The sequence below is a fragment of the Oncorhynchus nerka genome, linkage group LG4, assembly GCF_034236695.1.
Source record: "Oncorhynchus nerka isolate Pitt River linkage group LG4, Oner_Uvic_2.0, whole genome shotgun sequence".
Taxonomy (NCBI): Eukaryota; Metazoa; Chordata; class Actinopteri; order Salmoniformes; family Salmonidae; genus Oncorhynchus; species Oncorhynchus nerka.
In genome coordinates, this window is record NC_088399.1 from 41,979,627 (window position 1) to 42,004,945 (window position 25,319).

At 46.7% G+C, this 25,319-nt stretch overlaps 1 pseudogene; it reads left to right on the forward strand.

Annotated features, from left to right (window-relative positions):
• Positions 1-8,047: 8,047 nt before the first annotated feature.
• On the forward strand, positions 8,048-13,414 carry LOC115137358 (uncharacterized; annotated as a pseudogene).
• Positions 13,415-25,319: the final 11,905 nt, after the last annotated feature.

A 25,319-nucleotide genomic window follows, 5' to 3' on the forward strand; every position in this document is an offset into this window, starting at 1 on the left:
TGCGCTGCCCATGGTCCTGAATCCACCTATTGTGCCTGTACTGTAGATCACGTCTTTGAGTGGGAGTGGTCGATCTGATCTGATGATTATTTCATGAGGTTGGACTGAACATTGCATCCATTATCCGTATTTTGTGAGAGTATACTTTTTCAAATTATTATCACTGCGCTCTCTCTCTCTGTGATAGACATGTTGTGGATTACATTATGTTTGTTTACTCTCGGACTCAGTCAGCCTGTTTTGTCAGCGGTGTTGTTGTAAGCGGCTATGTAGTTGCACACTTGCGCTGCCTACTTGGCAATAATAACAGGCTTGTTTGTCAATTAATATTTGGTGTTTTTGGTCAAATTGATCTGGTGTTATTTGTTAAATGATACAATGTGATTGCACTTAAATATGTCAGGTATTTTTGCTATGTTTTTGCTGAAAAATGTTGGCCCAGCCACTTTTACTTATGCCCAGCTAAACAGACATGTCTGCCTACATTCCTAGTCAGGAAATCACCTGATTGTCCCTGGTGTCCCAAACCATTACAAGTAAAGTCATTAAATGGTACATTTTTTATTTATTTTTTAAACCTCTTAGATGTGAAGGCCCCTATTTAGGGGACCTGCGTGGTTCTGGTAATGGTTCCAACTGACATTTTTTAAATAAATCGATCTGTGGCCACCATAGATTGAAACGGCTTGCATTAAGTCATAGATTTCCGTGTTCCCAGTTCCCAGTTGTTTTGAACGCTGCATATATCTTTTCCACCTGTGTGACGTAGGATGTGAAATTTGACACCACTTGATGCTGGGCTGTCCCTCCTACCATTTCATTCGCTCAACTGTCCATCAACTCCTGGCTGAACGCTGTGACAGCCACTGACAAAGCACATGCCTGGAATTCTTACATCCTAGTGCTGCAAGAGAAAGTGGTTGTCAATTTAGCCCAATCAGAAATGGATTTATAACTAACTTTATCAAACTAATCAAAAACAAAATCCTAGATTTTAAACAGAAAATATTTTCTGTTTGTCATAGACAGACAAGATTAATATGAGATAAAAGGCAAGTTCACAACAAGGTCAGGAATCCAAGCTAGAGCTCTGACTGACTTTTACAGTGGTGGAGGCACACGTTTTGATCAGAAACCTTTAGTAAACATGCACATTTTCTCTACCAATAAACATACAAATATGTATTTTATAGTTACAAGGAAGGTGAAATCTTATAGTTAGTGTTTTATCATTTAATTACACTATTTATAGAGCATATACAGTTGAAGTCGGTCGTTTACATACACCTTAGCCAAATACATTTAAACTCGGTTTATCACAATTCTTGACATTTAATCCGATTTTTTTTATTTTTAAATGTCCTGTTAGGATTACCACTTTATTTTAAGAATGTAAAAAGTCAGAATAATAGTAGAGAATTATTTATTTTAACTTGTATTTCTTTCATCACATTCCCAGTGGGTCAGAAGTTTACATACACTCCATTTGTATTTGGTAGCATTGCCTTTTTTAACTTAGGTCAAACATTTTGGGTAGCCTTCCACAAGCTTCCCACAATAAGTTGAGTGAATTTTGGCCCATTCCTCCTGACAGAGCTGGTGTAACTGAGTCAGGTTTGTAGGCCTCCTTGCTCCACACGCTTTTTCAGTTCTGCCCACAAATGTTCAATATGATTGAGGTCAGGGCTTTGTGACGGCAACTCCAATACTTTGACTTTGTTGTCCTTAAGACATTTTGCCACAACTTTGGAAGTAAGCACCCCCACAACATGATGCTGCCACCCCCATGCTTCACAGTTGGAATGGTGTTCTCTGGCTTGCAATCGTCCCCCTTTTTCCTCCTGGTCATTATGGCCAAACAGTTCTATTTTTGTTTCATCAGACCAGAGGACATTTCTCCAAAAAGTACGATATTTGTCCCCATGTGCAGTCGCAAACCGTAGTCTGGCTTTTTTATGGCAGTTTTGGAGCAGTGGCTTCTTCCTTGCTGAGCGGCGTTTCAGGTTGTCGATATAGGACTTGTTTTACTGTGGATATAGATACTTTTGTACCTGTTTCCTCCAGAATCTTCACAAGGTCCTTTGCTGTTGGTCTGGGATTGATTTGCACTTTTCGCACCAAAGTACGTTCATCTCTAGGAGACAGAATACGTCTCCTTCTTGAGAGGTATGACAACTGTGTGGTCCCATGGTGTTTGTACTTGCATACTATTGTTTGTACAGATGAACGTGGTACCTTCAGGTGTTTGGAAATTGCTCCCAAGGATGAACCATACCTGTGGAGGTCCACAATCTATTGTATGTGTTCTTGGATGATTTCTGTCTTGTCCCTGTGCTTTCTCTTCTCTTCGTTTCCCCCTGCTGGTCGTATTAGGTTACTTTCTCTCTCTATCTATCGTTCCGTTCCTGCTCCCAGCTGTTCCTCATTCTCCTAACGACCTCGTTTACTCTCTCACACCTGTCCCCTCTTTTGCCCTCTGATTAAGTCTCTATTTCTCTCTCTGTTTCTGCTTCTGTCCTTGTCGGATTCTTGTTTGCTTTGCCCTTGTCCCATCCTGTCGTAATCTTCCTCTTCATCAGATGCTGCGTGTGAGCAGGTGTCTCTGTCCTCTACGGCCCGCGCCTACCCGGAGGGACCAGCAGTCTGTTGCCGCTAGCCCTGCTATTCTCCTCTACTACTAGAAGGGGGACTCTCCTGTAAAGATAGAGGATTTATGTTTTCCCTGTTTGGACATCTCCTGTAAAGATTGAGGATTTATGTTTGCCCTGTTTGGACATTAAAAGACTCTGTTTCTGTTAAATCGCTTTTGGGTCTGTAAGGAATTGCTATTTCGTATGCAGGTGACTAACTTACTGCTAATTACGTGGCTACAACTCACAGTAAAGCCTGTGGGGTCCCCTACAGGATAGCTCCCACATTACACATAATCTCCTTTGTAACCGAACACTGTGTGCCCGAAGAAGATTCTACGATGACGGACAGACAACTGAGCCAATGGCGGAAGACCAAAGACTACTACCAGCTGAACCAATCCGGAGATCCGATCTTCCTAGAATCAACCTTCTGTTTGTTCCGTATATTAGTGGTGGACTGAATAGGAACGGTCTCTTTCCTGCCGTTCCACACGAACTAACGGAAGAGCCGTAATTACGTTGTAATACATATTTTCACTCTGAATAAACTGTTTACTTGTCATAAAATTTACCACTTAGTCTGAATCGATCCTTAACCGGCTCACCCATCTACATATCCAATTGCTAACAGAAATGGTACGCAGAGGATGGTTAACTAACGGTCCAGTCGAAGCGAGCAGATTGGGTGTGAGAGAGGGGTGAGCGCGTGGAGAGGAAGATCCGAGAAGGACGGGTGATTTGATTCTCGGGGGGTGGACAACAATTCTACTCAACTCGGGAAACTGATCTAAAGGTGCACCATAAATAAGGTAAGCAAAACCTGTTAAATCAAACTTTGCATATTGTCGTATAGTCTGCCTAAATTTTGATCAGTATTTCCGAGTAAGTATGAATTCTTGTGTAAATTTATAATTTGCTGACGAGTCGAAAGAACAGTGTAGTGAACATATCTAGTAACGAACCGGCGACGGCCGGTGTGATATGAATCACTGATGAGATATCAGTCACAGTCTATCTTTCAATTGATGAGAGGCCTAAATAATTCCGAAAGGGGTCGAACATATATAAATTCAGTTTCGATAGGGTTCGGATATGTGTATCAATGCGGATAGGGATTAGCACGATAGGGGTCGGGAATAGAGATCAGTCAGAAACCTAACGCCGAGGGAAGAAATTGCAATTTTGTCCTGTGTATCGGTAGAGGCTAGTCTGAGAAATTCACTGATAAGAGTCGGGAATAGAGATCAGTCAGGGGATAGTTAGCTACTATTCATTAAACCTAACGCCGAGGGGAATTTTGTCCCGTGTACCGGTAGAGGCTAGTCTGAGAAATTCACTGATAAGAGTCGGGAATAGAGATCAGTCAGGGGATAGTTAACCACTATTCATTAAACCTAACGCCGAGGGGAAAAAATTGCAATTTTGTCCCGGGAATCGGTCGAGGCTAGACTGATAAGAGGTTCACCGATAGGGATCGGCTTTCAGGGGACAGAGAGATAACGTGTATTAATTTTGATAGGGATTAATGCGATAGGGATCAGTAGGGGATAGAATTGGATTCTAGAAGTTGAATTCTATCCAGTAAATCCGCTTTGTCCGGTCTGATAGGGGTCGTTTTAATAAGAGGTCAGAAATATAACCTGTATTTGTATGTTTTGTCTATTTGTAACTGTTTATATTAAAATACAAGGTGGTTGTAATTGTTTCCATTAAGATTGTTGGTGGTTAGATAGAGAGAGATACAAGTATAATAAGGGATATTGGATAAATCCGGAACCTCTATATTGTATGTACCTATGACTTCTGTGTTAAATGTATAATTAGTAACGAAATGACTGATGTATAATTGAAATAATATCTGAATATAATATTTGAATGTTGAGATTAATTAGTCGAATAGATCCCTTGGTTGTGCGCTCCACAAACGCTATACGGACCCATGCGTTTTTCTATAACTAAAACATACAAAGGAGAGGTTCAGAGATAAGACAGAGCACGTGCAGCAGTCTCTCTTCGAGTACATAGTGGTTATTAGTCAACGTTGGGCGAAGTATATACTAACTATATTCAGATAAAAGGAGAGAATTCCGAATAAAACTACGATTAAATTCCGATTGAATTAAATAAAATTACGATTAAAGCAAATTCACAATGGCGACCCCCAATACTCCAAAGCTGAGGTTTAATGAGTTCTTAGAACAAAAAATAGAATATAGATCAGGGGGAAGGGAACAATGGAAGCACATGAAGAAAGTTTGGGAGGGATTAAAGCTAAAATGGACACAGGAAGGTTATTTAGGAGGGGGACCCCCATCCGCAGTTCAGCTGAAAACAATGGAATGTGGGTTAAGAGAGACGCTGAAGGAAGCTAGAGAGAACGAGGCAGAAAAGAACAAAAATCACGTATTTAAGAAGGGACTAAACAGAGAGAAAGGGCAGAAGTGGAATTGAAGATAGGAACTTGGGCCATCGAAGAGGCGCTAAGATCAAAACGGAAATGATGGGGGTGGCCACTCCCTCACAAGGGGAAGATGAGCAGACGGACCACCACCAGGAGATGGCGCCAAATCCATTGCCCTCTGCCCCGCCAACACATGTGCCCTCAACGACCCGACCCCTTTACCCGGTGCTACCAAATCTGCCTCCACATTATACTGAAAAGGGGAAAAGGGCCGGGCCCGCGTCAACACAGGCCCCTGTGTTCCTTGTAAAAGAAGGAGTACTTAGAGGGGATACGTTGATCACAGGGGGCCACCTGGAATGTGAAGAATTAAAGCCTGGCCCACAGGATTACTCCACACCAGGGGGCGCACAAAGGTGTACACCAGGGCCATCTGACATGCATGCCCCTCGAGCTATGCGAGAACAGCTCCACCCCAGTGGCCACACGAGGAATCCATTCATAGATGGAGCAGGGGGCAACGGGAGCAGCTTGAAGTCAGAGGGGAGGAGAACCCCCACCTCCTGCACATCCAGTGTCTACAGAGAACATAGAGGGGAACCAAGGAGCGATATTAGTAAGGAGTATTTCACAAGTGGCCGCCGACAAGAAGAAAATGTAATGTCTTTCAGCGAACTGGAAGAACAGGAAGGAGATGATATGGAACCACAAGAGGAGACAGGGGAAGACGTTCCCCTCACGGCCGCAGGTGTATGGGAGGCAGAAAGCCAACTGAAACTCATGGAAGAAGTCGCAGGAGAAACGGATGAAATAGTCCTGATACAAGGAGTTTTTAAGGGAAAATCAACCCCCGTTGAAACGGCAGTAAGACGGTCGAGGCGCCTCATAGCCAGACAAAGGAGAAAAGAAGAAGAAGAAGCCCAAAGACGACATGGGTCGCATCAAATGCCACTCAGGATGGACGACACAACGCACCGAGAGGAATACGTTGCCTGGAAGATGCAAGATTTAACGGCCCTGATGGAACTGCTCCCGAGCTTACATGGGGGAGCCTCAGCCTGGCTGCTTCAGCTTCAGTCCCTAACTTCCGGGGTCCGGCTTGCCTTGGGGGACATGAAGGCCTTATTGGCTAGGTCAACCGACTACACGACCATGAATGCCCTAATAAACATAGCAGGACTGGGAAAATTGGGGTCAGCAACAGAACCTGAGAAATACAGAGTATCACTGTGGAATGAGCTCAGAAGGGCATATCCCACCGAGAAAAATTACGCAACCCTTACCTCTTTTGCGATGGAAGACGGGGAGCAGGCAGCTCAATACCTAGATAGGGCCAAGACCACCTGGAGGTCAGTCCACATTGAATCCCATGACCAAAGCGGAACCACTCTCAGCATGTGGAAGGAGATGGTGGTAAATGGGACGCCGACAGAGGTGAAAAACAAGCTAAGGGCCACAGTGGGGCTGATGGCCTTGCCCACTACCCAATTCAACTCCCATGTCCACCATCACATCTCTCAATACAACAAAGACAAGGGCACGGCTGATTCACAAGTTCTGTCGCTGCAACTCCAGTTGCTCAAATTACATTTGAATGAGGCCCAAAAGACCGCAAAGCCAAAAAAGCAAATGGTGGCGGAGGAACCCACTGATATAGCCAAGATTCTCACTCAGACCATGAACCAGATGTTGGTGGCCGCTCCAGCACCACCGACCCTCGCACAGGCACCGGTCGTATACGCCGCCCCTCCAAATCCAGGAGCAAGCTACGGATATGGAGGTTATGCCCAGCCGAGTTACTTCAACCCCCCAGGACCAGCATGGGGGGACCGCCACAAGCAAGACCCATTCATTGCTACAACTGTAACCACGTAGGCCATTACGCCAGAGACTGCCCCGCTCCCCTCTCACAGCAGCGCCAGTCATTCTTGGCCAACAGGGGAGGAGAGGTGGACAACGGGGAAGAGGGGCCCCAAGGTACCCAGCCCCTGCACAGGGATATCCACCAGCCCCTGCCCAGGGATATCCACCAGCCCCTGCCCAGGGATATCCACCAGCCCCTGCACAGGGATATCCACCAGCCCCTGGTCAGGGATATCAACCAGCCTACAACCCAGCACCTCCTACCAGTCCCACCTTCCAGGGGATGTCCGAGGGATATCCCCCATGGGAATGAGGCTGCCCACCACCACCAGTCGGGTTAGATGGCCAACAATTCTCTGTCCACACGGAACCCACTATTACATGTGTAGTACAAGGGGTCACCCACAGGTTCCTTGTGGACACGGGATGTACATATTCCGCCATCAATTCTAATCAAACCCTCTCTTCAGACAAGGTAAAGGTGGTGGGGGTTTCAGGAAATCCTGAAGATCAATACAAAACTACTCCCCTATTGTTCCAGTGGGGCCCTTCCAGTTTGAAACACCAATTCCTATATTGTCCAAATTGCCCAATCAACCTACTAGGTCGAGACCTACTCTGTAAGTTAGGATGCGCAATCTACCTAACTGAGTCAGGTGTGGAGGTCGCGTTCGATCCACCGCCAAGGGCCCGAATCCTGATGCTCCCAATTCTGCCCGCACCTGCTCTATCCACCACACAGGAGGTTTACTGGCTCAAGTGTCTACAATCTGGACCTGGAACTCCTGCCATCCAATTTCAATTCAACCAATGGAGGAAGCTTATATACACCTTTCATCACTATAAGACACCACTGGCAGAGTTGCACTGCACTCTCAACGTCACTGACGACGAAGACACACCTTACACACAAGATTGGGATGAAAACATGATGCATCTTACCCCAAACATACGCTGCCTTACCATCGTGTGCGGCCCTGAGGGGGTGGCAGCCCTAGTCATACTCCCACACCATACTAAACCTTGGTATCAACTGGGACCCGACTCTGCTCCACACGTGACCCTCGCAGTAGGGAATGGACATGAGGCCCGAAGCCTGGGTCCAATGATAAAAGGGCCTCGAAACTCACTTGGGAAGCGACTAGTACACCAGGCCTGTTGAAGGCCACCACCGAAGAGATGTGGCGTCTGACCATGGTGGACACTGAAGAACAGTGCCAGCCTGAGCGCCTCACTCTCCCCAGGCATCACGGGAAACCATATTCTGATCACCCTTCCTCTCCTGCTGTCTTGGAGTCCATAGACAAGGCAATATGGACAACCACACCATTTGACGTGGGAAAGTTACAGGTCAAACCAGTGTGCATTACCCTAACCAATCCGGCACAGATACCAATATTTCGAACCCAATATCGATTGAAGCAAGAACAGACTGAGGGGATCAGACCCACTATCGAAGGCCTCCTTGGAGCTGGGTGCATATACAGGACTTGGTCACCCTGGAACACCCCCATACTTCCTGTTCTGAAGGCAGGAGGAGAAACATACCGGATGGTGCAAGATTTCCGGGCTGTAAATGAAGTTACCACACCCATCGATCTCCCGGTTCCAGACCCATACATCATACTGAGCAACCTGTCACCCAAACATCGGTATTTCACCGTAGTGGACTTGGCCAATGCCTTTTTCAGCATCCCATTGGATGAGGCTTCCCAGCCACTTTTTGCCTTTACCTACGAGAATCAGCAATTTACCTATTCCGTACTTCCCCAAGGTTACACTTCTTCCCGGGAATCTTCAATTATATTCTGAAGACTCACCTGGCAGAACTGAAAATCCCAGAAGGAGTGATACTCATACAATACGTAGACGACCTGTTGCTGGGGGCTCCCACCTCAGACCTCTGTCTAGAAATGACTAAAACCCTGTTAGACTTTCTGGCAGTCAAAGGCTACAAAGTCAAGATGTCAAAAGTCCAATCATGCAGACGAACCGTTCTGTTCCTGGGAAGGGAAATCTCAAGCGAGGGGGCCGGACTCTCAAAATCACACCGAGACTCAATCTTACATCATCCCAGGCCCATTACTGTTTCAGGAATGCTCTCTTTCCTGGGGTTGACGGGATACAGCCGTACTCACATCCCAGACTATACTGAAAGAACTGAACCTCTGAGAGATTGTTCGAGAAGCTGGCCCAAGAAACCTACAGGCCCCACTTACATGGACTCCTGAAGCTTCAACGGCGTTTGGGCACCTGAAGACTGACCTGTCTGTGGCTGCTGCTCTCACGGCACCAGACTATGGTAAAACATTTCACTTGGATGTTTCTGAAAAGGAAGGTTTTGCATCCGCCGTCCTTTTTCAGAAACATGAGGGGGAGAGAAGAGTACTTATGTACCACTCTTCAAAACTTGACCACATTGAAACTGGCCAGACCGCCTGCTCCAGGTACGTTGCGGCGGTAGCCAAGGCGATTGAGAAGACAGCCCATCTGGTAATGTGCCACAAGATGCAAATACACACCCACCACGGGGTGGCAGCATACCTCATCAGCAAAGAATTTACCTTCAGTGCGGACAGAAAAAACAAAATCCAGAACAAGTGCACCCAGTCACACATCACCTTTGTGAACACCGACAAGAACATGGCAGATGCACTTACCGCAGAAGATGGCCTAGCACACTCCTGCCAAGAGAGGGCAGCACAAGAGCTTAAACTGAGACCAGACCTGGAAAATGAACCACTGACATCTCCAGACCTATGGCTGTACACAGACGGATGTTGCTACAAGGGAGACACAGGAAACGTAGCTGCCTATGCGGTCGTACAGCAGCTGCATGACAAAACACATGTCACGTTGGAATCAGGAATTATCCCCCAGCCAGCATCGGCACAACTTGCGGAAATTGTGGCCTTGACTCAAGCTCTAGAGAAAGCCGAAGGAAAAACTGTAAACATTTATACGGACTCGGCATACGCACACAGAGCTGTGCACATAGATGGACCACAATGGGTTAGGCGCAACTTTACCACCACAGGTAACCTACCCATCAAGCACCGAGCCCAAATGGAACGTTTGATGCATGCCGTGTCCTTACCAAAAACAGTGGCCATAATGAAATGCCGAGGCCACCAAAGACTGACCAGCAGAATCAATCAAGGAAATGATGCCGCAGACCTGGCAGCCAAGGCCGCAGGAGGATACAGCCCCCAGATGGTGCTCGGGATAGAACCGGCAAGGACTGAATTGACAAGCCAACACATACTAGAACTACAGGAAGAGGCGGGCCCTTACGAACATTCGGTTTGGACACAGAAGGGAGGCTCCAAGGGACCAGATGGAATATGGAGATGCCATGACGGCCGACTGGTGGCTCCGGCTAATCTCTGTCCAGAACTGATAAGGGAAGCCCATGGACCCACTCATGAAGGGAAACCCAGAACTTTACAGAAGGTTTCATACATATGGTGGCACCCCCACATGAAGGACATGACAGATTTATTCTGTGACGAATGCAACATATGTGGGAGCCACAATCCAAAGAAGCCCTACCAAACCCCGATGGGGCTTACCCGGTGCCAAACGCATGTTTCAAGACATCAGTATAGACTATACAGACATGGGAGAAGACAATGTAAAGAACGGGAAGAGATATTTGCTAGTAATGGTAGATAGATTCTCTAGATGGGTAGAAGCAATTCCAACAGCTAAGGAGGATGGGCAAACGGTCATTAAGTGGCTGCAGTCAGAACTAATACCTAGATATGGGGTCCCTAGACATATCCGAAGCGACAATGGGTCCCACTTCGTAAACAAACATCTGAGACAGGTGGAGGAGAGGTTCGGCATTATACACAAGTTTGGTTCCGTGTATAAGCCGCAGGCCCAAGGCCTTGTGGAGCGCTGCAACCAATCTCTTAAGTGTAAGATAGCCAAAGTGTGTGCTGGTACCAAACTGACATGGGTGGAGGCCCTGCCACTGGCGTTGATGGCCATGAGGTCATCACCTGGGGCAGGGACTCATCTCTCACCCCACGAAATAATGACAGGGAGAGTAATGCCAGGTCCACCAAGAGAGGGAGGTCATATGCCCCCTCTTGATGTACACCAGATAGGTATGTCTGACTATGTAAGAAAATTGACGGAACTGTCCGCAGCTCTTTCCAAACAGATACACAAAGTCCATGAGGGGAGCTGACGGGAGATCCGGAGAAACTGAGGGTAAAGGTCGGCGATTGGGTAAGGATCAAGGTCCACAAAAGAAAGTGGGCGGATCCCAGGTGGACTGGACCGTACGAAGTGAAGGAGGTTACTTCACACTCAGTCCAGGTCAAAGGTAAATCGGGCGCACCTTGGCACCACCTGACTCATTGTACACCAGCACCGACTCCTTCCAGAACTCTGACTGAAGTCAGGGTCGATTTGAGCGACCTAAATTTGATTACAACCACAGAACCCTTAGTTGGTGAGGATGTGGGAGCAACTCCCAGCACACCAACTAACAGGTCGTCCAGAGATAGGGGCTATCCCTGGACGAGATTGGGGATATCAGGCCCCGTGTTTGTTATTTTCATTGTAGTCACAGGAGTTTCCATGGGGATTCTCCTGTGGGTATTAGAGCATCATACACCCACATTACATGCAGATTTAGGACCCCTAATGGGTCATCCAACCTGACCACATCCATGGCACATATAGAACTGACCAATCATTTGCATAAGAGGCATTCCACCACCCCTGACACTGATTGTAAGGCCAACGAAATACGGAGCACGACCGTTTGCGTCCCCGCACACGCAACCAATATCATTAACATCCCTTGGGGAACTTTAGGGTACTCTAGGCTAAAGGGGAGGGAACAGGTGGGGGCCAATGCACTCCGGTTTGCCGGACATGTCTGGTATATGACATTAGGGAAGGTTGGAGATTGGTCTTGGAGGAATTTGGTGGGGGAGACAGGTAATGGGTGGGAAGACTGGACAACAGACGAGGGGGCAGTAAAATGGCGGAAGCGACTGACTTTAACTAAGACAAATACGGGACTGAAACTTACTGTCAGGCCAGGGGGCCAGCCCTTAGGGTGTTATGATTTCATACTGGCCCCAGGGAATTCGGGGTCAGTTATTGGTTGTGGCGAATTTGCGTGACTAATAATTCTAAACCGACTTCGGTAACAGTAAGGAATGACATGGCCACACCCGTAAAAGGGTCCCCGTCATCCCCACTGTTTGGCCCGGTGGAGGCCATATCCAGGCTTAAAAGTCCGGATGATGTAATTTTAACAGCCACAGGAATCTCAGGTTTTTCCAATAATTGGCTATTATTGACCGAGGAAGCTGCAAATATCACCAGGCAGAGTTGTGTGGTGTGCATGGGAGCTCGTCCATTGCTCCGCATTGTCCCAGCAGTAGTGACTCTAGCATGTCTAATCCCTCTTATGACTACAGATAACCCCAGGGATAATTGTACTGCCTGGGATGAGGTCTATCCGGTTACTAAATTCACCACTAGGAACCCAGTGTTTTCCAACCAGGTTGCAAGGGCAAATTTTACTTGTGTCAATATGACGGGAGGAGGAACTGAGGTGGGAGGGATTCCTGCGGATTGGTGTCTGGATAAAATTAATATTAGGGGGAGCCTCAGGCCAATTTCCAGAGCAGATGTGTGGTGGTGGTGTGGTAGTACGGTCCTGTTTGATAAGTTACCCTCCAACAGTACTGGACGCTGTGCACTTGTTACTCTCTTGTTGCCTGTTTCTATCTACCCTATAGGAGCCGAGGACCTTGTTCTGCGGATCCAGGGAGTGAATCTCGGATATAGGGGACGTTTCAGGAGAACCACCACCCCATCTAGTGGAGACCCCTCCTACATAGACGCTATCGGAGTCCCTAGGGGAGTGCCTGATGAGTATAAGTTAATAGATCAGGTAGCTGCAGGGTTTGAATCATCCATCTGTTGGTGGTGCACAATTAACAAGAATGTTGATCGTATTAACTATATTCATTACAACGTCCAAAGACTAGGCAACTGGACTCAGCAGGGTTTTGAAGCAGTACATGGTCAACTGGCTGCAACCAGCCTGATGGCTTTCCAAAATCGTATTGCCATTGATATGTTACTCTCTGAGAAGGGCGGAGTTTGCTCTATGTTTGGTGACCAGTGTTGTACTTTCATCCCTAATAACACAGCCTCGGATGGTAGTTTGACGGTCGCTCTGGAAGGTCTGCGGACGCTTAATGGTAAAATGAAATCTCATTCTGGGATAGATACCTCGATGTGGGATTCCTGGATGAGTGCGTTTGGTAAATATAGAACCCTGATGTCCTCCATTTTGGTATCCATTTCAGTGTTCGCTGCCATTTTAGTTCTCTGTGGATGCTGTTGCATTCCATGCATCCGTTCCCTTACTACTAGGGTCATCTCTAGAGCTATTGACCCTTCCTCCCCTTCCCAGATGTTTCCTCTGCTGGATAAAGACCTACTTGAATTCGAGGATGAGGAGGAGAGTGCCTATTAGGTTTATACTATATCTGCTGTTGCCTTGGGGGGATGTATGTATGTGTTATGCAAGTGGATTATTCCGCCTGACTTCCCTAGTTTAAGTCACATCTCTTTGGAGATGTGAAAAGAGGAATCAAAACTTTTCCTGCGGGAAAAAGTTGGCTTATGTAGACAAGCATTTTTACTTTTATTTTGAGCTGTTGTTCTCTGCTCTGTTAGATGAGGGTTGTAAGTTCCTAGGTGGCTGGTAGCCAACTTAGTACATAGTGGGATTGAAGGGAGAACATGATGGTAATACATATATGTCTATTTCTGTTTAATACCGTGCCTTATTTCATAGTCCCTTATGGGAGAAGTTTCTCTTTGTGTCTGGATCCAGTTAGGTTGTGTCACGTCTCTGGTGAGACGTGAAGAGAGGGTTTTGTAAGGAATTGCTATTTCGTATGCAGGTGACTAACTTACTGCTAATTACGTGGCTACAACTCACAGTAAAGCCTGTGGGGTCCCCTACAGGATAGCTCCCACATTACACATAATCTCCTTTGTAACCGAACACTGTGTGCCCGAAGAAGATTCTACGATGACGGACAGACAACTGAGCCAATGGCGGAAGACCAAAGACTACTACCAGCTGAACCAATCCGGAGATCCGATCTTCCTAGAATCAACCTTCTGTTTGTTCCGTATATTAGTGGTGGACTGAATAGGAACGGTCTCTTTCCTGCCGTTCCACACGAACTAACGGAAGAGCCGTAATTACGTTGTAATACATATTTTCACTCTGAATAAACTGTTTACTTGTCATAAAATTTACCACTTAGTCTGAATCGATCCTTAACCGGCTCACCCATCTACATATCCAATTGCTAACAGGTCCTCACTCACCTGCATAACAGAAGAATCCGACCAAGAATGGACCCAGCGACTTCGGATCCTCTCTACTCAGCCGTCGAGATCCAGGGAGCGATGCTAGGCAGACACGAGCAGGAATTGTCTGCTGCTCGACATGCCGTTGAGACCCTGGCCGCCCAAGTCTCCGACCTCTCGAAACATATTCACAATCTCCGCCTCGATCCACCGGCTACTTCCAGGGCTTCCGAGTCTCCGGAGCCCAGAATTAATAACCCACCGTGTTACTCTGGGGAGCCCACTGAATGCCGCTCGTTCCTCACCCAGTGTGATATTGTGTTCTCTCTCCAGCCCAACACGTACTCCAGGGGTACAGCTCGTATCGCCTACGTCATATCTCTCCTTACTGGACGGGCTCGTGAGTGGGGCACGGCAATCTGGGAGGCAAGGGCTGAGTGTACTAACCAGTATCAGAACTTTAAGGAGGAGATGATACGGGTTTTTGATCGTTCAGTTTTTGGGAAAGAAGCTTCCAGGGCCCTGTCTTCCCTATGTCAAGGTAATCGATCCATAACGGACTACTCTATAGAGTTTCGCACTCTTGCTGCCTCCAGTGACTGGAACGAGCCGGCGTTGCTCGCTCGTTTTCTGGAGGGTCTCCACGCGGAGGTAAAGGATGAGATTCTCTCCCGGGAGGTTCCTTCCAGCGTGGATTCTTTGATTGAACTCGCTATTCGCATAGAACGACGGGTAGATCTTCGTCACCGAGCTCGTGGAAGAGAGCTCGCGTTATCCGTTTCCCCCCTCTCCGCATCACTACCATCTTCCTCCACTGGCTCAGGTGCTGAGCCCATGCAGCTGGGGGTATTCGCATCTCGACTAAGGAGAGGGAACGGAGAATCACCAACCGCCTCTGTCTCTATTGCGGTTCCGCTGGTCATTTTGTCATTTCATGTCCAGTAAAAGCCAGAGCTCATCAGTAAGCGGAGGGCTACTGGTGAGCGCTACTACTCAGGTCTCTCCTTCAAGATCCTGTACTACCTTGTCGGTCCATCTACGCTGGACCGGTTCGGCAGCTTCCTGCAGTGCCTTGATAGACTCTGGGGCGGAGGGCTGTTTTATGGACGAAGCATGGGCTCGGGAACATGACATTCCTCTCAGACAGTTAGGGAGCCCACGGCCATGTTCGCCTTGGATGGTAGTCCTCTCCCCAGGATTCAGCGTGAAACGCTACCTTTAACCCTCACTGTCTCTGGTAATCATAGCGAAACCATTTCTTTTTTGATTTTTCGTTCACCTTTTACACCTGTTGTTTTGGGCCATCCCTGGCTAGTGTGTCATAATCCTTCTATTAATTGGTCTAGTAACTCTATCCTCTCCTGGAACGTCTCTTGTCATGTGAAGTGTTTAATGTCTGCTATTCCACCTGTTTCTTCTGCCCCCTCTTCACAGGAGGAGCCTGGTGATTTGACAGGGTGCCGGAGGAATATCATGATCTGCGCACGGTCTTCAGTCGGTCCAGGGCCACCTCCCTTCCTCCTCACCGGTCGTATGATTGTAGTATTGATCTCCTTCCGGGTACCACTCCCCCCCGGGGTAGACTATACTCTCTGTCGGCTCCCGAACGTAAGGCTCTCGAAGATTATTTGTCTGTAGCTCTCGACGCCGGTACCGTAGTCCCTTCCTCTCCCGCCGGAGCGGGGTTTTTTTTGTTAAGAAAAAGGACGGGACCCTGCGCCCCTGCGTGGATTATCGAGGGCTGAATGACATAACGGTTAAGAATCGTTATCCGCTTCCCCTTATGTCTTCAGCCTTCGAGATCCTGCAGGGAGCCAGGTTTTTCACTAAGTTGGACCTTCGTAACGCTTACCATCTCGTGCGCATCAGGGAGGGGGACGAGTGGAAAACCCGTTAGGGCACTTTGAATACCGGGTTCTGCCGTTCGGTCTCGCTAACGCTCCAGCTGTCTTTCAGGCATTAGTGAATGATGTACTGAGAGACATGCTGAACATCTTTGTTTTCGTTTTCACCGTCACTCCAGATTCATGTTCAGCACATTCGACGTGTCCTCCAGCGCCTTTTAGAGAATTGTCTTTATGTGAAGGCTGAGAAGTGCGCTTTTCATGTCTCCTCCGTCACATTTCTCGGTTCTGTTATTTCCGCTGAAGGCATTCAGATGGATCCCGCTAAGGTCAAGCTGTCAGCGATTGGCCCGTCCCTAAGTCACGTGTCGAGCTGCAGCGCTTTCTCGGTTTCGCGAATTTCTATCGTCGTTTCATTCGTAATTTCGGTCAGGTGGCAGCTCCTCTCACAGCCCTTACTTCTGTCAAGACGTGCTTTAAGTGGTCCGTTTCCGCCCAGGGAGCTTTTGATCTCCTCAAGAAGCGTTTTACATCCGCTCCTATCCTTGTTACACCTGACGTCTCTAGACAGTTCATTGTCGAGGTTGACGCGTCAGAGGTGGGCGTGGGAGACATTCTTTCTCAGCGCTCCCTTTCTGACGACAAGGTCCACCCTTGCGCGTATTTTTCTCATCGCCTGTCGCCGTCAGAACGTAACTATGATGTGGGAAACCGCGAACTGCTCGCCATCCGCTTAGCCCTAGGCGAATGGCGACAGTGGTTGGAGGGGGCGACCGTTCCTTTTGTCGTTTGGACTGACCATAAGAACCTTGAGTACATCCGTTCTGCCAAACGACTTAATGCGCGTCAGGCTCGTTGGGCGCTGTTTTTCGCTCGTTTCGAGTTCGTTATTTCTTATCGTCCGGGCTCAAAGAACACCAAGCCTGATGCTTTATCCCGTCTCTTCAGTTCTTCAGTAGCCTCCACCGACCCCGAGGGGATTCTCCCTGAGGGGCGTGTTGTCGGGTTGACTGTCTGGGGAATTGAGAGGCAGGTAAAGCAAGCACACACTCACACTCCGTCGCCGCGCTTGTCCTAGGAACCTTCTTTTCGTTCCCGTTCCTACTCGTCTGGCCGTTCTTCAGTGGGCTCACTCTGCCAAGTTAGCCGGCCACCCCGGCGTTCGGGGTACGCTTGCTTCTATTCGCCAGCGTTTTTGGTGGCCCACTCAGGAGCGTGACACGCGTCGTTTCGTGGCTGCTTGTTCGGACTGCGCGCAGACTAAGTCCGGTAACTCTCCTCCTGCCGGCCGTCTCAGACCGCTTTCCATTCCCTCTCGACCGTGGTCTCACATCGCCTTAGACTTTATTACCGGTCTGCCTTCGTCAGCGGGGAAGACTGTTATTCTAACGGTTGTCGATAGGTTCTCTAAGGCGGCTCATTTTATTCCCTCGCTAAGCTTCCTTCTGCTAAAGAGACGGCACAAATCATCATTGAGAATGTTTTCAGAATTCATGGCCTTCCGTCAGACGCCGTTTCGGACAGGGGTCCGCAATTCACGTCTCAATTTTGGAGGAGTTTTGCCGTTTGATTGGGGCTTCCGTCAGTCTCTCTTCCGGTTTTCACCCCGAGTCTAACGGTCAAGCAGAACGGGCCAATCAGACTATTGGTCGCATCTTACGCAGTCTTTCCTTTCGAAACCCTGCGTCTTGGGCAGAACAGCTCCCCTGGGCAGAATACGTTCACAACTCGCTTCCTTCGTCTGCGACCGGGCTATCTCCTTTTCAGAGTAGCCTCGGTACCAGCCTCCTCTGTTCTCGTCCCAGCTCGCCGAGTCCAGCGTCCCCTCCGCTCAGGCTTTTGTCCAATGTTGTGAGCGCACCTGGAAGAGGGTCAGGTCTGCACTTTGCCGTTATAGGGCGCAGACTGTGAGAGCCGCTAATAAGCGTAGGACTAAGAGTCCTAGGTATTGTCGCGGTCAGAGAGTATGGCTCTCCACTCGTAACCTTCCCCTTATGACAGCTTCTCGCAAATTGACCCCGCGGTTCATTGGTCCGTTCCGTATTTCTCAGGTCGTTAATCCTGTCGCAGTGCGACTTCTTCTTCCGCGACATCTTCGTCGCGTCCACCCGGTCTTCCATGTCTCCTGTGTCAAGCCTTTTCTTCGCGCCCCCGTTTGTCCCCCCGTCCTTGTCGAGGGCGCACCTATCTACAGGGTCCGGAAGATTATGGACATGCGTCCTCGGGGCCGTGGTCATCAGTACCTAGTGGATTGGGAGGGGTACGGTCCTGAGGAAAGGAGTTGGGTTCCATCTCGGGACGTGCTGGACCGTTCGCTGATCGATGATTTCCTCCGTTGCCGCCAGGTTTCCTCCTCGAGTGCGCCAGGAGGCGCTCGGTGAGTGGGGGGGTACTGTCATGTATTGTCATGTTATGTCTTGTCCCTGTGCTTTCTCTTCTCTTCGTTTCCCCCTGCTGGTCGTATTAGGTTACTTTCTCTCTCTCTATCTCTCTCTCTATCGTTCCGTTCCTGCTCCCAGCTGTTCCTCATTCTCCTAACGACCTCGTTTACTCTCTCACACCTGTCCCCTCTTTTGCCCTCTGATTAAGTCTCTATTTCTCTCTCTGTTTCTGCTTCTGTTCTTGTCGGATTCTTGTTTGCTTTGCCCTTGTCCCGTCCTGTCGTAATCTGCCTCTTCATCAGATGCTGCGTGTGAGCAGGTGTCTCTGTCCTCTACGGCCCGCGCCTACCCGGAGGGACCAGCAGTCTGTTGCCGCTAGCCCTGCTATTCTCCTCTACTACTAGAAGGGGGACTCTCCTGTAAAGATAGAGGATTTATGTTTTCCCTGTTTGGACATCTCCTGTAAAGATTGAGGATTTATGTTTTCCCTGTTTGGACATTAAAAGACTCTGTTTCTGTTAAATCGCTTTTGGGTCCTCACTCACCTGCATAACAATTTCTTGTGATTTTCCCATGTCAAGCAAAGAGGCACTGAGTTTGAAGGTAGGCCTTGAAATACATCCACAGGTACACCTCCAATGGACTCAAATGATGTCAATTAGCCCATCAGAAGCTTCTGAAGCCATGACAGAATTTTCTGGAATTTTCCAAGCTGTTTAAAGGCACAGTCAACTTAGTGTATGTAAACTTCTGACCCACTGGAATTATGTGGAAGTGAATTATAAGTGAAATAATCTGCCTGTTAACAATTGTTGGTAAAATGATTTGTCATGCATAAAGTAGATGTCCTAAACGACATGCTAAAACTATAGTTTGTTAACAAGAAATTTGTGGAGTGGTTGAAAAATGAGTTTTAATGACTACAACTTAAGTGTATGTAAACTTCCAACCTCAACTGTAAGTAATTTCAAGCCTTATTCTTACAGTTTTGTTTAATAGAAAATTGACCATATATTTGCATCATATTTGTACTGTGTACTTGCGCTGGTGTCCTCAAAAGGGAATACGCCTCAGCAATTTATAACTATTGTTACCAGAAAGGTGAGATTTTAACCTTTCTATGAGTATGCAGCATTACCAGTTATTGTTTATGGCCCTCTTATGATAATCACTTTGGGGGATTGCGTGACTATATTTTAGATTTCATTTAGTTATATTTTACTGGTTTTATTACGGTAAGTGGTATGCTGTTCAGCTAAAATAGTGTAAAAATCCTTAACCAATTACAATATCTGTTCACCAATCAGGGCCTTGATGGGATGGAAACATTAAAAAAAATGGGTGGGTGCCTGTTCCCTGGGTAGAAGTGTATTTATTTGTTTGTGGGGAGGGGGAGATGTTTCTTTGCAACCATCAGGTGGAACAAACTGAACTAGACAACAAAACAAACAGGGGACCATGACAGAACGTTGTAATGGGGTGTCCTATAAATAAAAACAAAAGCTTAAGGGGACAATGGCACAACATCCTGACCACTTTAGGCCACCCTTTTGTGGCGGCCTGGAGATGTCCTAACGACAAATTTCGGTTTGCAGGGTTAATGTTGGATTACATTGTCGATTTATTCAAAAATTGATTTTGTGATAGACAAAGGTCATAAGGTTCATTCCCACATTTGTCTGATAAATAGTATTTAACTGATAATTGAACAGTTCAATTATCATTTATTAAACATTTTCAGAAATGTAATTAAATCAGACCTGTTGAGAGGATTTGAAGACAGGCTGAAAATAGTGGCATATCATGTTTCAAGATTTGTTGATCTGTTGCTTGCTTGAAGAAGAAAAAAAAACATACACTATGAGATCATGAAGGGCTCTGTTCAATCAGATTCTCTTTAGCTGACATCCGCGTAGCAATTGTTTTGGCGGTGCATTAGCGCTGTTAAATCCACAAGCGGTTCCTAGCGTTATAATGTACCTAATGCAGACATTGCCATTGGCTGCACTGACTCGTATTAAGAGAAATTCCATGCAGCCTTGTTTACGTGTTCAAACAATAAAATGTGAGATGTAATCTACAGCTCGATTAGGCTGATAGAAATCCAAATTATTTTGTTTAATGATTTCAAATTTGAGCGTCATTATTTCTATATAGCCTATACTTTCACGTTCTTCTTCTAACTTCTAATGCAAGTTGGACAGGTGTGGCTTTGTGACAATGATAAAGAGCAGCTACTCACGGATTTGACAGATGCAGTTACATCTTCGACACACCGCCAAAACATCAGCTCTGCGGGTGTCGGCTATCGCCAGTTAACGCTTGATCTGATTAAATCCTAATACTGACGAGGTCTTTTCTGATAACGGTACGTGAATAATGTGGCAAATAATCTGTAGAAATCCCCCCCAAAATACTGAGGCAGAAAGTACAAGATAGGTCAGATGTGTGTCAAGGATTCGCCACTAAGCAGATAATTAGACTGCCTTATGAGTTTTTGTCAAGTTGGGCATGACCCATGACAAGGTCTGTGAATTTGGAGCTAATTAGCTGGACACTGTTATTAGCCTCTGTGTCTCCTCACCAGGAGAGCCCAGACTAGACTGCAGACACATTAATATGGACAGTTTTATCTCAATCTCTTCATTCAAGACTCAATCATGGACTCGCTTACTGACAGTCATGGCTGCTTTGCGTGATGTATTGTTGTCTCTACCTTCTTGCCCTTTTGTGCTGTTGTCTGTGCCCAATAATGTTTGTACCATGTTTTGGGCAGCTACCATGTTGTGCTACTGCCATGTTGTGTTGCCACCATGTTGTTGTCATGTTGTGCTGCCATGCTATGTTGTCTGAGGTCTCTCTTTATGTAGTGTTGTGTTGTCTCTCTGGTCGTGATGCGTTTTTGGTCCTATATTTATTTTTTTATTTTTACAAATCCCAGCCCCCGTCCCCGCAGGAGGTCTTTAGCCTTTTGGTAGGCCGTCATTGTAAATAAGAATCTGTTCTTAACTGACTTGCCTAGTTAAATAAAATTTAAAAAATGAATACTGGCCTTTCACATGGGCCACCATTAAACCCTCACTAATCACAGACTGGGCCTTTATATCAGAGGCCAATCATGAGTTAGATATACCAACATGTGTCATAAACAGCTGTAGAAAGAGGAACCAACGACAGGAGCGTCAAGTGCTGATTCATTAGGTCGTAATGGAACATTTCACATGCTGCCGGAGACTGTCAGGAGATGACTGAGGAGACTTCACTCTACAGAGTACACACTCCTTCCTCCACACTCTATGCTTCTCCAGATGGGAACAGGTGATATGAGACGGCTAGTACAAGCCCTAAACAAATCTTAAAAAGAAATGAATGACCAAAGTCTGTATTATAGGTCTATCCGAGGGGAATTTAGCACTGATGTGACTGATGAATATGGCATCCATCATCAGCGAACTAATTCCAATGTTCCAAATGAGTTTGTTTCTTATTGTGAGAGGTATAGTGAGAGGCTAGGTACAATCACAAAGTGATTTAGACTATAGATATTATTCCCCAGTTTTGGGGAAGCTACTCTGAAAATAGAGTTTACCAAGCTACCAATTACTTCACACTGGAAGAAGTTAAGCGACACTAACGCTACCTTGAAGAAAAACATAGTTTGATGTCACAATGCCCTCAATGTTCCAACATTTGACTGCTACACAACAGAACAGTTAACTTGTGCTGCCTTCAAACCAAGACATGCTGCCTGCTTATTATCTATAGGCTGTTTCAACTAGTCAATTTACAGTGGGGAGAACAAGTATTTGATACATTGCCGATTTTGCAGGTTTTCCTACTTACAAAGCATGTTGAGGTCTGTAATTTTTATCATAGGTACACTTCAACTGTGAGAGACAGAATCTAAAACAAAAATCCAGAAAATCACATTGTATGATTTTTAAGTAATTGTGCGTTCCTGGTGTACCTCGGACAGTTGTTGTTGCCATCCTGTACCTGTCCCGCAGGTGTGATGTTCGTTTGTTACACTTGGTCTACATTACATTACATTTGAGTCATTTAGCAGACGCTCTTATCCAGAGCGACTTACAAATTGGTGCATTCACCTTATGACATCCAGTGGAACAGCTACTTTACAATAGTGCATCTAAATCTTTTAAGGGGGGTGAGAAGGATTACTTTATCCTATCCTAGGTATTCCTTAAAGAGGTGGGGTTTCAGGTGTCTCCGGAAGGTGGTGATTGACTCCGCTGTCCTGGCGTCGTGAGGGAGTTTGTTCCACCATTGGGGGGCCAGAGCAGCGAACAGTTTTGACTGGGCTGAGCGGGAACTGTACTTCCTCAGTGGTAGGGAGGCGAGCAGGCCAGAGGTGGATGAACGCAGTGCCCTTGTTTGGGTGTAGGGCCTGATCAGAGCCTGGAGGTACTGAGGTGCCGTTCCCCTCACAGCTCTGTAGGCAAGCACCATGGTCTTGTAGCGGATGCGAGCTTCAACTGGAAGCAAGTCTACAACTGAGAGGACGATCAGCTGTCCGTCTTGTCTCCCTGTAGCGCTGTCTTAGGTGTCTCACAGTACGGGCATTGCAATTTATTGCCCTGGACACATCTGCAGTCCTCATGCCTCCTTGCAGCATGCCTAAGGCACGTTCACGGAGATGAGCAGGGACCCTGGGCATCTTTCTTTTGATGTTTTTCAGAGGCAGTAGAAAGGCCTCTTTAGTATCCAAAGTTTTCATAACTGTGACCTTAATTCCCTACCGTAACGACCATTCCACAGGTGCGTGTTAATTGTTTATGGTTCATTGAACAAGCATGGGAAACGGTGTTTAAACTCTTTACAATGAAGATATGTGAAGTTATTGGGATTTTTACAAATTATCTTCCTTCTCCTGGTGCTGGACAGGCAGACTTTACCTCCTCTGCTTCCTTCTCCTGGTGCTGGACAGGCAGACTTTACCTCCTCTGCTTCCTTCTCCTGGTGCTGGACAGGCAGACTTTGCATGGACTTTGGAGCGGAAATGCAGTGCAGTGAGGCATAGGGGATTGTCTGCAGCAGGACGGGCACCGAGGGTTGTGGTGCTCCACCAGCAGCTCTCTCATGAAGTTCTCTCTGTACTTTTGGTCGGTAATCACCTCACCTATGGGGATGAGGTAGAGGGAGTGGGGAAGATGAGGGAGTGGAAAGGTGAGTGAGATATTGTCTATATAATTGCATAATGGAACAGTATGTGATTTGTATGTGAACTGCATGTCCAATTACAAAAACAACTTGTTCAGTAATCATCTCACCTGTTAGCTGGTAATGAACTATGTGGTCACTGAGGTCAGCAGTGTCATTCAGATGAACCCCACCTCCCCCCTCTGCATTTTTCTGCTTCCGAGTACTGGCGTCCCCTCCCTGTTCAACTGGACTTTGCCACAGGCCCCTGTGCTGTTGGAGTACAGATGCTTGAAGAGTATGGGACTGCAGTACCAATTGTCCACATACAAAGTGTGGCCCTTCCTGAGATGAGGAGCCAGCATGGTCATCACCACAGACCCGGACACCCCAAATCCCTCATGATGTTGGATGTCAGTGGTGGGCCCTGCGTAGACTATAATTTCCTGGACAAATCCTGTCTTCACGTCGCACATAACAAAGAACTTGACCCCAAACCTGTGCCTTTTGGAGGGAATGTATTGATGGAACGCCAGCCTATCCTTCCATAACATCAGGGACTCATCAATGCATAGGTCCTTGTATTGCACAAAGACAGGACCAAATGCAGATGTCAGGCTGGTAAGAACATTACTTATTTTGTGTAAGGGGTCACTTAGGTTGGCAGTAGCAATGTGATGAAATGCAGGCATCGACGCAGAACTAAGAAGAGGTCTTAGGAAAAGAGTGGCAAAGAAGGGAGTTACAAACACAGGATCCGTGCTCCAGTATTTCCTTAAGGCAAGGTTTCCTAAACTAGGGGTCGCCACCCTATGTGGAGTTGCCTGATTTGAAAATAGGGGCACGAGAGAAATTTGCGCTTGGACATAGAATGGGGTTAGGTCCGTAACATCCGGCTAGATGCGGTTGTAATAAATGGTTTGTTTTCTTCCTACACATATTTTGAATGATTTATGCTTCAAAATATTATGACCCCATCACTGAAAGAAAAGACTTAGGAACGCTTACATATATGTCACAACCGTTGTAAGTAGGAGACCAAGGCGCAGCGTGATATGAGTACATTCTTCTTTAACCTCTAGCGACGAGCAATCCCGTATCCGGGAGCGTAATTATAGCCTCAAGTGCATTACCATAACGCAACTTTTCCTATTCATGAAAATCGCAAATGAAATGAAATAAATATATTCAAACACAAGCTTAGCCTTTTGTTAACAACACTGTCATCTCAGATTTTCAAAATATGCGTTACAGCCAACGCTAGACAAGCATTTGTGTAAGTTTATCATGGCATAATGCTATGCTAGCTCTGCTGGCAGCAGGCAACATTTTCATGAAAATAAGAAAAGCAACCAAATTAAATCATTTACCTTTGAAGAACTTCAGATGCTTTCACTCAGGAGACTCCCAGTTAGGTAGCAAATGTTCCTTTTTTCCAAAAATATTATTTTTGTAGGCGAAATAGCTACCGTTTGTTCATCATGCCTGGCTGAGAAATCGACCGGAAAATGCTACCATTACAATGCCAAACCTTTTTCAAAATTAACTCCATAATATCGACCAACACGGCAAACGTTGTTTAAGATCCATCCTCAAGGTGTTTTTAACATATGTATTCGATAATATATCCGTCGAGGCAGTTTGTTTCTCATAAGAAACGATTGGAAAAATG